Source organism: Sorex araneus, chromosome 3, assembly GCF_027595985.1.
Source record: "Sorex araneus isolate mSorAra2 chromosome 3, mSorAra2.pri, whole genome shotgun sequence".
Lineage (NCBI taxonomy): Eukaryota > Metazoa > Chordata > Mammalia > Eulipotyphla > Soricidae > Sorex > Sorex araneus.
The window spans coordinates 150,267,026-150,280,048 of NC_073304.1; positions in this window are offsets into that span (position 1 = coordinate 150,267,026).

A 13,023-nucleotide genomic window follows, 5' to 3' on the forward strand; every position below is an offset into this window, starting at 1 on the left:
ATTTACATAGTTTAGCCATGAAAAAAGTTTGACAGTTCCTCAAAAGTTAAACATATAGTTACCACATCCTTCACTAATACCATGTCTAAAAAAAATGCTAACCTGGGGCCCAAGGGATAGAACAGAGAATAAGATGTTTGCCTTGCATGCAGCAGACTCATGTTAAATCCCTAGCACCCAGATGGTCCCCGCACCTACCAGGAGTGATTCCTGAGTACAGAGCAAGGACTAAATCCTGAGCACAGATGGGAGTTCCCCCATGCCCAAAACTAAAAACCTACAAAGAAACAAAATGAAAACATCAATTTCCTCAAAAACGTGTGCCTGAGTACCAATCTTAGGGGGTGATATATTTATACTATATATATATATGTGTGTGTGTGTGTGTGTGTGTGTGTGTGTGTGTGTATATATATATATCACTGTATCACTGTATCACTGTCATCCCATTGTTTGTCACTTTACTCCAGTGGGCACCAGTAACGTCTCCATTCCTCCCAGCCCTGAGATTTTAGCAGCCTCTCCCTACTCTTTCCTAATGATTGGAGTCTCTTTCAGGGTCAGGGATATAAGACCTATCATTACTGTTTTGGGCATATCAGATACACCACAGGTAGCTTGCCAGGCTCTGCCCATGTGGGCGGGATACTCTCAGTAGCTTGCTGGAGTAGCTTGCTGGGCTCTCTCTCTCTCTCTCTCTCTCTCTATATATATATATATATGTATATATATACAAGAGATATGTGTGTATATGTATATATATATGTGTGTGTGTTATGTAATATATATGTAACATATATTATTTTTTATGATTTGTTGCCTACTGTCTGAACTCCATCAAATATTGTGTGGTAATTATGGAAAATGGGTAGGAAGTGTCTTAAAATGTGTCGCGTGGCCATGTGGTCCAGAAGCCACCTGGAGCATGGTGGCGGTTGGGTAGTGAAGGTCGGCTGCCAGGGCTGGGTTCCTTGGGGAGGGGAGGGTTCTCACCCGCCCCCCTCTGGGGCGCCCTGAGTGAAAACAGAGCCTGGTATATATATATATATATATATATATATACATATATATATGTACATACATATATATATGTCTTCAACAACATGTTACTAATCCCTTATAGAAGGACTTAATGGTTCCTAGATGACATACAACAATCTTCACACACTTTCCTCTAAGAAACCTTTTTGTCTCATTTTTAACGAATTATTCACAACAAGCAATACAAAATAAATTATTTGGGTTCTACTTGGGTTTGGGGTACAGGATGAAAATATGGTAGTTGGAAAGTGTAATGATGGTGGAATTGGTGTTTGAATATTAAATGTAATTAAATATTGTGAATAACTTTATAAAAATTTTTTAAATAAAAAATAAAATAAAATAAAATAAATATGCCTGAATATGCCATAAAAGTAACAACCCAAGCACCCATCAATTGATGAATGGGAAGATACAACGTGATATACTAATACATGGAATATTAATATGCAAAAAATATAAGAATCACACTGACATAATACCACAACATGAATAAATCTTTAAATAAGCTAACTGATATAATCCAGTCACAAAAGGCCACATACTGCATGATTCTATTTATAGAAATTATACAGAATAGGCAAATCTTTTTGTTTGTTTTTGGTCCACACATGGCTGTGCTTAGAATTTACTCCTGGTTCTGTTCTCAGGGATCACTTCTATGGGTCTCTGGAGACTGTATCGGGTACCAGGAATCAAACCCAGGTTGGCTGCATACAAGGCAAGTGCCTACCCAAATACTATCTCTCCAGCCCAGGATAGGTAAATCTTTAGAGATAAAGTGTATAGCTGCTAATGACTAGGATATCAGTCTTGATAACAAACCAGTCTAAGTAGAGTGTAATAAAAATAGCATAGCTTTGTGAATACATTATATATGTGTATATTTTCATGCATATGAGTATGTATGTGTACATATATATTCTCTGCATACAATGAAGAACACATATAAGGGTTTAGCCCTAAACCTTGGTTATATTTAAATCATATGCATGCAGCATAGACTCATGGTTTCTTGAGATGTAATCATTCTGGCACACATTATATTATTTATAGTATCCCTAGAGATCAACCTCTCTTGAGCCTCAATCCTATCTTCCCTGGGCACTTTGAGTATGAATCATCCAGACTAATACAGTCACTGGATGCTAATCTGTAAACCCAGGAAATAGGTTTTTTTTCAGTGATGACTTAATAGATATAGATACAGACATACGCTTATACTCATTAGTAGCCATTATTTTAAATACTCAGTACTAATCAGATTAGATTGTAGTTTATAAGTTGTTGTTTATTAAATACAGCACACTCAACAGCTATTTATAAATCATCTATGAAATTCCCAGAATTGGATTAACGATATCATCCATTCACTCAACACTCAACAACTATTTACACCTTCCGCCCTCAAAGTCCTTGCAACTCGTTAATGAAAACAATGATAAACAGACACGTGTAATATAAGACTTTTTGATGGATGCATGTACTGAGTGGGAACATAGAAAGGAGGCATTTAGATAAGAATCAATGTCTTCCAAAGACTTTACCTCCTCACTCTGGAGAAAATACCATAACTATAAGCCAGTGGGAGAATGGAATTCTGAGCCTCCAAATACAAAACTGGATGACACAAAACAGTAAATATCAATGGTAGAGTAGCTAGATGATATAAATAAAAGGAAAAGATGTTCAATTAAATTTCAACTTAGGCTAGATGATAAATATATTTTAGTACATGTATGTCACATGGTGAGAAAGCAATTAAGAATATTTTAATACTCATGCACAATGAAAGGATGATGGTTATGATGATGATAGTGACACTAATTCCATCTTCCTTCCATGAATGCATTTATTAATACATATATTGAATATTTATTTTGTATAAGATCTGTATTATGGATCAGTGACCTAAGGATCCCTGGGTATTCATTAAGGAATATAGAAGAATCCCTTTCCTAGAGAACTTTTTATTGAGTGGAGAGACAAAATTAATCAAATGGCCATACAAATAAATGGTCAATGGCATCATACAGATAAGTGGTTAAATCTATCTCTGATAAGTATTTGGCAGGAGAGCACAGAGCAATGAGACGAAACCAGGAAAGATTTCTGAGTATGCAAATTTGGGTCTGAGATCTAAAGAACAAGGACAAACAAGGGTGTGTGGATAACATACTAGAATAAGGGAACAGTGTGTGTGAACGGGTAGCATAGGGGCAGGTGGGATTGTAGCACATTCTCAGAACTAAAAGTAGTCTATGCATGTGAGCAGAAGGTAGGGGCCTTCAGGGTCGCCGTCTTCAGATCTCTAGACACTCTTAAGCATAAGTGTAACAGGGCTGGTTTCTAGGAACCCGATGAAGGATGGTGCCAAAAACAAGCACAAAGGGTGAGAGCGTGGTCCTACCCTTGGGCTCTCTTCTAATGTTAGGCACAATTGGACACAGCAAATGCTCATTGAGCTTGATCTCAAGACATAAAACCTGGCCCCAAAGAGTTAGCCCAAAAGATACAATGTTTGCTTTGCATGCAGCACACCCTTGCTCAATTTCTGACTCTGCATCTGGTCCCCCTACCACCACAATGAGTGATCCCCAAACATGAAACCAGGGTGAATCCTTGAGCACTGTCAGATGTGGCCCACTAAATTCACCTCCCACTGCAATAAAAAAAAGTTGGGGTGAGCAATTAGTACACTTGTAAATGATAAGATCTTAGGGATATGCAGACCTGCCTGGACTTATCCTCCGAGTCTGACTGCTGTGACAGAGAAAATGTTTTCTTACTGTCTCTGAACCTTAATTTTATCATGAAGTTTAAATAATATTTATCTCAGGCTATTATAAAGGTGAAACAAGAGATATCAAGGGGTTGAGTCATAAATAGGCTCTCAATAAAGACAATTATTGTCATTCTATTATGATTACAGCTGTCCTTGATCACATCATGATGCAAATCTAATGAATATAATTGCCTTGGAAATAGTTTACAATGGACCAGAGTTCTATGGAGAGTGCAATATTGCACTTTATAAATAAATGAAAGAATAAGAGACTGCTGCTTCATGTTCTGATCGCACTGCTTAGATGTCGCATTTTTATTTTTTATTTAAAAAATGTTTCAATTTTATTTTCATAAAGTTGTTCACAGTAATTGATTGCATTCAATATTCCAACACCATTCCCACTACCATTATTCCCTCCCTCCATCATTATCATTTGCTTTCTCACCACCACTAAAGCCTTCCCTACAGGCAGATGCTAAACAATTTATTTTGTATTGCTTGTTATGAATAATATAGGATGTCATGAGGCCACAAGCTCCTAGATATACAGACCACCCAGGACACGAAATGGGTGGGGAGATGGGGAGGGACAGTCCATCCCCATCTCCATGTGTCTTGGGGTTTCCAGTCACTGGTCCCATATACCTGAGTTTTTCTTCTGGAGGTTTGTGGCTGCAGTGATTCATTAGGAGTATGCAGAGAACACCTGCTCCATGTGAGGTGCCCTGGTGAAATCAGCTTGGCACAGGGTCCGGAGTCATCTCTGTGGTGAGCTGCCGCCCTCTCAGATTCATTTGTGAGTCTCAGACATTGCATTTTTACATCACTACATCTTATGTCTTGATCCTGCTGTGATTTTCTTGCTTAGTTTGAAAGTAATATTATTCAAATGAAATGTCATATATATACAAATTAAAATAGATTACATGGAGTATAGAGCAACTTTCCCTCTGCATGCATTTATGGTTTTCAATCTTGGAGTTAGCAGAACAGAAGACCTCTTTTTCAGATTAAAGGAGAGTATCACCGAAGTTTCTCTTGGGTTTTGTCCTTTAAGGTTGTTTGGCCAAAGTAATGAACTCCCAGGGATACTTGGAACCTGAATTGGGAAAGTCACATGAATAGAATAGGGTGCTGGAAAGCATGCAGGAAGGTTATGCCATGTGTAAGACCATCAAAGGCAAGAGCAGGGCTACTGATAAAAGATACTTAATTTTTCCCATGATAGAATTGAAAAAAATTATTTTAAGTTCCATGTTTACAATACTATTAATGGAAGCACTTCATGCATAACAAAATCCAGCACTACAGCCTCCACATGGTGTCTACTTTCCTATACCTTTATTCTAATTTAGTCCCTCCATCCTACCCCTTTCTCCCCTGCTCTGGCAAGCTTCCTGCTGAAGACCAGTTGTCAGTTTCTGTTGCTTTCGGGCATTTTAGGTATTGTGGTTTGCAATATACGTACTGAAAGGTTATCATGTATATGACCTTACCCTCTTTCAGCACTCAGTTCTTGCCCAGAGTGAACATTTCCAACTATCATTGTCATAGTGGTCCCTTCTCTGTCCCAGCTGCACCCCCTCCTACACTTGTGGCAGGCTTCCTACCTCCTGACCCTCATTTTTACTGCCTTTGGATATTAGTCTCATCTTACTTTTTTAATATCCTGAAAATGAGCGCAACTATTTTATGTCTGCCTCACCTCCTCTGACTGGTTTCATTCAACAAGATACTCTGTGTCTATTCATGTATAAGCAAATTTCATGACTTCATTTTTCCTTGCAGCTATGTAGTATTCCATTCTGTAGATTTATCTTAGTTTCTTTATTCATTCATCTTTTCTCAGATCCCATTCCTTCTGATTAATTTCACTCAACATACATGGATAGATTTGGAAAGTATCCAAATACTTTCCAAATCCATCCATGTAATAATAAATTGCAGCATTTCATCTTTTCTTATAGCTGCATATTGCATTGGGTATATGCACAAAAGGAACACAGAAATGAGCCCTGGAAGAAACTGTATTTCATACTATTAATATTTGGAATAAAAGAAATGGTGAGGGGAAGGAAAGTTTTGAGGGCCAGGTACATGTTCCACATTACTGCTTCTTCATGGACAAGATCCAGCTCCTGTTAAAAGTTTAGACATCAGCCCTCGGAACCAAAGCAATCGACTCCAAAGATGGGATAGCAGCTGGCACCCTTGGAGACCCACTCTTGCATCGGTTAAAGCTCTAGAGCTGGTGCCAATGGAAAATCCGGTGCTTGAGGTATCTCCAGCAGTTTCCTTTGACTCTTAAAGCCAAAGCAGCCTCTTCACCAGAGTTGGAGAAGCCTCCAGAGCTGGGGCCACGACAGAAAGAGAGGAATGTGACATCAGGCACTGAAGTTGATGTTAGCACTCATTTTGAGAGAAGAACACTCGCTGGTTCTGCTGGTAAGACAATTTAAGAATCTTAAGAACCTACTTAAATTAACTAGAAAAGAATGCTGGGAGAAGCAAGGCTAGGCAGATTTCAACTCCCTTCACATCCCCACTCATGGAAATTCCCTATTTTCTCTGACATTCCCACCTCCCTGTTTGTCAGATGTCGTCTGCTTGAATAGGCACTCACCTAGTTACTAAGATGCTGTCACTGACAGGGTTGAGGACAAAAATCCAAACTATGACCTTTTAATCTTGGTCCTGGTGTTTCCCAGAATGAGGCACAGCCATTGTTCACAAAACAATGTGATATCTCACATATCACATTCAAAGTCACGAATGAGTTGATGCATCACATTTTATCTTCTTGCACTGCACTGAGTGTGATCTCAGATACCATAGACTATATTGATGTCTTGTCTCCAGTTTCATGCATTTACACTTTGATTAACCCAAGATTATGCATTGTCTATACATTGTAAATTTGTCTATTACAAATTTCTTCTAAGAAATATTTATTAAGGACTGGAAAGATATTTCAAAGGTTATAGTGCATGCTTTGGAGACACAGATTTGATCCCTAGCATGTTCCCTAACATGTTTTTCCAAGGACATGATCCCTAACATGTTTTTCCAAGGACATCTGTGCATGACCCCTAGCAGAGTGCATGGCATAGACCCCAATTACCACCAGGTATGGCCCAAATTTTAATAAAGGAAACTAAATATTTAAGGATTTTCTGAGACTATAAATAAACATAACGCAATAAAATACATTCAGTATATGCAATAATATCGTTCTGTTATCAGCTCAGAACAGATCATAGGCATCAGTATACCTTTCTACTCATATAAATGGAGAATCTGTTTAGAAACAAAATTGTGCTTGATTTTATTTTTTGCAGTCCTTCTGAAGTTCCAGACACAGAATGGTAAATGTGTGGAAGAAATTAATTTTAAAGAATGAATGAAACCCCCATGCTGCACCTCCTCCATCACCTGCATGACTCTTTCCAGGGCTAGAGCGCATACATTATCCCCATCCCTGCTCCCCATCTGGAGCAGCTGGACCACCACTTTTGAATGCTTCTCTCAGATGTGCTAATGGGATCTGGGAGCCCTCTCTTCTGCCCTAAGCAGAGGATACTCCCCTTCAAACCCAGTGGCCCTGCCAACATGATGTGTTAGTGTCCAAGCTACTGTCATACTCCATCTCACAGACTCTAGTCGCTGAAGGGAAGCTACAGGGTCTGAATTCAGAATATCCCCATAAAAACTAAAAGGTAGAAACTAGATCTACGTCTGCCTGTGCCACTAAAATACCATTACATGGCAATGAAAACAGAACAATAGAGGCATAAACAATAGCTTGTGAGTGTAAAATAATGAATCAGGTCAGTATTCAGAGTCCATTGTTAGAACCCACAAAACTCTAGGAACAATGGGAAAACAGAGGAATTCATATTCACGGGTTGACAAGAATAGAACTCCAGTAAGTCCTCAAGTTCATCACAATTCTTGAGCCCAGTCATGGAGCACCTCAAATATACAGTCTATGTGATGGAAGTGGAAACATATAATAACTAAAAGGGAAAATCAAAGAGTAATTGATTCAGAGTACAAAATATCCATACAACATAATCAAAGGAGTTAAAAATGCAATAGCAAGCACAGCAACAATGCAGAGAAGCCTATTAGTAAACCTGGAGACAAAACACAATCTAGGAACAATAATCAAGTGGCAAAAGAAAAAATAGTGGAAGCTAATGCAAAATACCTACTATAGAATAACAATATTTGGAATTATAGGAATACCAAAAGGAAAGGAAAAAAGAGAAAGGGTAAGAGCAACTAGTGGAAGAGAAAATAGCTCAGAACTCCGCCAGTCTCTGAAAGGAGACTTCACAGGTTCAAGAGGCTCTAAGAGTATTAAATAAAATAGACTCAAACAGAACAACAACAAATTGTGATATTGTGATAAAATGGCAAGAAGAAAGAGAGAGATAGACTACTTAAAACATCAAGAGGGAAGAAATACCTCAAACACAAGATAAATAACATAAGAATCACAATGGATTTCCTATAAGCAAGGAAAGAATGGAATGACATATTCAAGGTACTAAATAAAAAATAACCTTTCGACCAATAATCCACTATTCTGCAAAGTTATAATTTAGATTTAAGGGGGAAATAAAAATTCTTAGACAGAAACGAGCTGAAAAACTTTGCTATAACTAAACTAAACTTACAAGAATTACTGAAAAGCTCCTTAAGAAAAGAAAATGTCAATTGTAAAAACAAATAAACCCCACACAGAAAAGTAACACCTCAGTCTCTATATCAATAATGTCTCTGAATATCAATGGATTAAACTCTCTTATGAAACACATAGAATAGCTGGATGAATCAGGAAAAAAATTCACCATTTTATGCTTATATAAAACACACCTAAATTCACAGGTTAAATATTCAGAGTGACAGGATAGAAAATAGTTATACAAGCCAATAGTACAAAATGTTAGGGCAATCATACTTATATCACAACAATTAATATTAAATTTAAAGAAAGTAATTAAAGACAGGGATGAACATTACTTAGTGGTTAAGGGAAGAAGAAGTATTAACTGTTATCAACATATTGCTCCAAATTAAGGGTCAGCAAAGTTGAAAAATCTTTTGCTCACAAGGTATAAAGAAACAAACTGACAAAACACAACAGTAGTGTGAGACTTCAACTCAACTTTCTCTACTAGACAGATTGACCAGACATAAATTTTAAAATATACAAGATCTCTAAAGAAATGTTAGAATAACTGGGATTAATGAGCATATACAAGGTTTTTCATCCTCAAAAAGTTGAATACACATTCCTCTTGAGTACAAAATGAATGGACACTGCTCTGAAGAAGTCAGGTGAATGACCAATAGGCTCATGAAAAAGTGTTCAAAATGGCTTATTATCAGGTAAATCCAAATCAAATGACAATAAGATATCATCTTACACCAGTGAGAATGACCCTTATCAAAAAGAAAAACTGGCAGGGCTGGAGCAATAGATAGAACAATGGGTAGGGCACCTGTGACCAACATTCAAGATTTAGTCCCTGGCACCCCATATGATCCTTCGACTTCTGCCAGGTGTAATTCCTGAGAGGAGAGCAAGGAGTAATCCTTGACCATCACCAAATGTGCCCACCCAGGGAAAACAATTTTTTAAAGAAAAACTGGGAAATAATCGGTGCTGAAAATGAAACTCTCATCCACTGCTGCTAGGAATGTTGTCTGGTTCAGCCTTTATGGAAAACAACATGTAGATTTTTTTTAAATTTTATTGAATCACCGTGAGATAGTTACAAGCTTTCATGCTTGACTTACAATCACACAACAATCAAACACCCATCCCTCCATCAGTGCACATTCCCCACCACCAATATCCCCAGTATACCCCCCCTTTCCCACCCTCCTCCTGCATGTATATTTTTAAGAAAAGTAAAAATAAAGGTACCATATGACTCAGCAATTCCACTTCTGGGTATCTGCCCCCAGTATATGAACACATTAATTCAAAAGGACACATGCACATCATTAGTTCTGCAGAACTTAACTCAAATAGCTAGGATATGGAATCAACCCAGGCATGCAACTATAAATGAGTGGATAGTGAAGGTGTGGCATATGCACACAACATAACACTATGTAGCTAAAAAAAAAAGGATGGAATCATGCAATTCACTGGAAGGTGGATGGAACTAGAAGATATCATATTAAGTGAAACAAGTCACTTGACCTCAATTACCTGTGGTATATAGAATAACGGGACAAAGGAATGTAAGATAACAAAGGATATCCTTGATCCTAGATTATACACATGAGGATAGGGAAAGAAAGAAATCAAGGGCGATGCCAGAGTGATAGTACAGAGTGGGTAGGGTGTTTGCCTTGCACATGGCAACACAGGTTCAATCCTCGTCACCCCTTTTGATCCTGCCAAGAGTGACCCCTGTGTACTGCCAGGTGCAGGAAAGAAAGAAAGAAAGAAAGAAAGAAAGAAAGAAAGAAAGAAAGAAAGAAAGAAAGAAAGAAAGAAAGAAAGAAAGAAAGAAAGAAAGAAAGAAAGAAAGAAAGAAAGAAAGAAAGAAAGAAAGAGAGAGAGAAAGAGAGAGAGAGAAAGGAAGGAAGGAGGGAGGGAGGGAGGGAAGGAAGGAAGGAAGAAAGGAAAGAAGGAAGGAAGGAAGGAAGGAAGGAAGGAAGGAAGGAAGGAAGGAAGGAAGGAAGGAAGGAAGGAAGGAAGGAAGGAAGGAAGGAAGGAAGGAAGGAAAGAATCAAGGGGTAAGAGAAGGTGGATGGGAGATAACAGGGGTCAAGGGGCTCAGGCATATTGTTATTGTAGAGCTGTGGTATAGATCTATATATAAATCAGAGAGTCAACAACACTGTGAGTGAGAAACCAAATTACTATAAACAAACTTGAAAATGAGGCAGAATGCAGGGTGGTAGGGAACCTGGGCACACTGGTGGAGTGAATTTGACATTGGTTTTAGGATGGGTGCTGGAACATTGTGTTCCTGAAACTTTACTATTAGTAGTTTGTGAATTATGATGCCCCAATAAAAATTTAATTAAAAATAATCAATCAAGGTTTGCATTATAGAATCACGACAGCAACTTATCCCCAGCTCATTCTTCTTCTATAAAATTTTTAAAATTTTATTTTCATAAGGTTGTTCACAGTAATGGATTACATTCAATATTTCAACACCAATCCCACCACCATTACACCTTCCCACCACCATTATTTTGAATTTTCCCACCACAGTTCAAGCCTGCCTGCTATAGGCAGATTCTAGATAATTTATTTTCTATTGTTTATTATGAATATCATGAGAGGTCAAGTGGTTGCAAAAGTGGCCACATGCTCCTGGAATTCTAAATATGTAAATGATTGGTGTCCAGAGACATCTCTGTAGGGAGCTAATACATTTTGAGATTCATTTGTGAGTCTCTGAATCAAGACTGGTGATATGCTTAAATATGGCTCAGAGGCAGTTCGTGGGTGTGACAAATAGGACCCCAAGCTGGGAAGGGCTGAATCGTCTCTGCTGCCATGTGATCTGGCGTCTTCAGACCCTGTTCCCGCATACCTGGGTTTTTCTTATGAAAGTTTGTGGCCACTGGTGGTTTATCTGAAGTGGGTGGAGCTGGGACACACACTCCATCTGAGGAGTCCTGATGAAACTGTCTTGACGTGGGGTCTGGAGAGATCTCTGGTGAGCTGCTGTTTACCGAGAGTCACTGCTGTGTCTCTGGCTCAAGGCCAGTGGCTCGCTTAAATATGGCCCAGAGGAAGTTCATGAGCATGACAGTCAGGATCCCAAAGGGGCAGGGAGATGGGAAGGGATGAACCATCTCCACCACCATGTGACCCCAGCTCATTCTTGAGCTCCAAAAGTTCCTTGATGAGGCACACACTGGGTAAAATATGACATGAATGTGATGTCAACATATACTAGTAGCTAGTGGAGCAGAGGCCATGTAAATGAAATTCATATAGATTGAGGAGATGTAAATAACCAGGAAAAATGGTAAAATTCAAATCAGTATTTAGAGAAAGAGACTCAGTGTACATCAAAACAACAATAGGATGGTGGCTTGAGGGATTGTAGACTCACAAACGAGTCAACACTGCAAGGCTATTGAGCGTAGACTAGGAGGAAAATAAGTAAGTCAATATGCTACCATTTGGTCTTGGGCATTCTAATAGCTACAATTTTATGACTAGTTTATAGGTAGGAAATACTTCTATATGTGTAAATACATAATTTTTTCTAGTTGACATGTTTGCAATTACCAGCAAGACAAGATTTATTTAGAGAGATGCATGCCATGTTCTCCATTACTATGAGCAGCATGATCAATATTCAAAGCACAAGAATAATTTTATCTACCTTAAAGCTCTCACAAACAGTGTGGATAACAAAGAAACATGTGATGTCTATTTTGAATGAAAACCCTGAGTTCTATGATGTTCTATGGTGGGAAATTAATTATAATCATTAATCCAAAGGAAATTGGGTCTCAAAGTCTTCATTGATGGATGTGAAAAAGCAGATAAAAAGGTATAAGACAGTGCATTAAAATGGTCAGTATTAAATGAAGAAATGAAAATATTACTTTAAAAAGACTACATGGTTTTTCATAGAAAGAGAAGGTGATGATCATTGCTATCAGATGTTCCAATAACACCACTCTATTTTGTTGTTAGGGCAGTATTGATGTAAGACACACTGATTTCAGAGTAGATGTAGGAGCAGAATTAAATATTTAATTTAAATAAATAATATTAAAATATAAAATGTAGAAAAATGAGAATAACTTCTTGAATAAAAATGGAAATGAGGAAGAAAATTAAAATGATTGGTTGGAATGAATTTATTACACTGTTAAACAGAATAATGGACAAGAAATATTGAAAGGAATCACAAGTTTTATTGAAGATTTCGTTCAGCAGCTGAGAGTGAAGGAACAGAGGAACAAAAGGAAGAACAGCAGCTGAGGGATGGCCTGAGGAGCTTCAGCTCTTCAATCCCTGATGATCAGAAGTCCTCATGGTCTAGTTCAGCAGCATGCCCCCAAGACCAGCTCAAGACACTCACGATAGCCCAAACACAGACAAAATCCCAAAGCCAGTCCTCACAATCAGAGCGCTGGAGTCAGCAGCAGTGGGGGGAGGGGAGTTCAGGCAGCAAAGCCTCCCTTAGAGC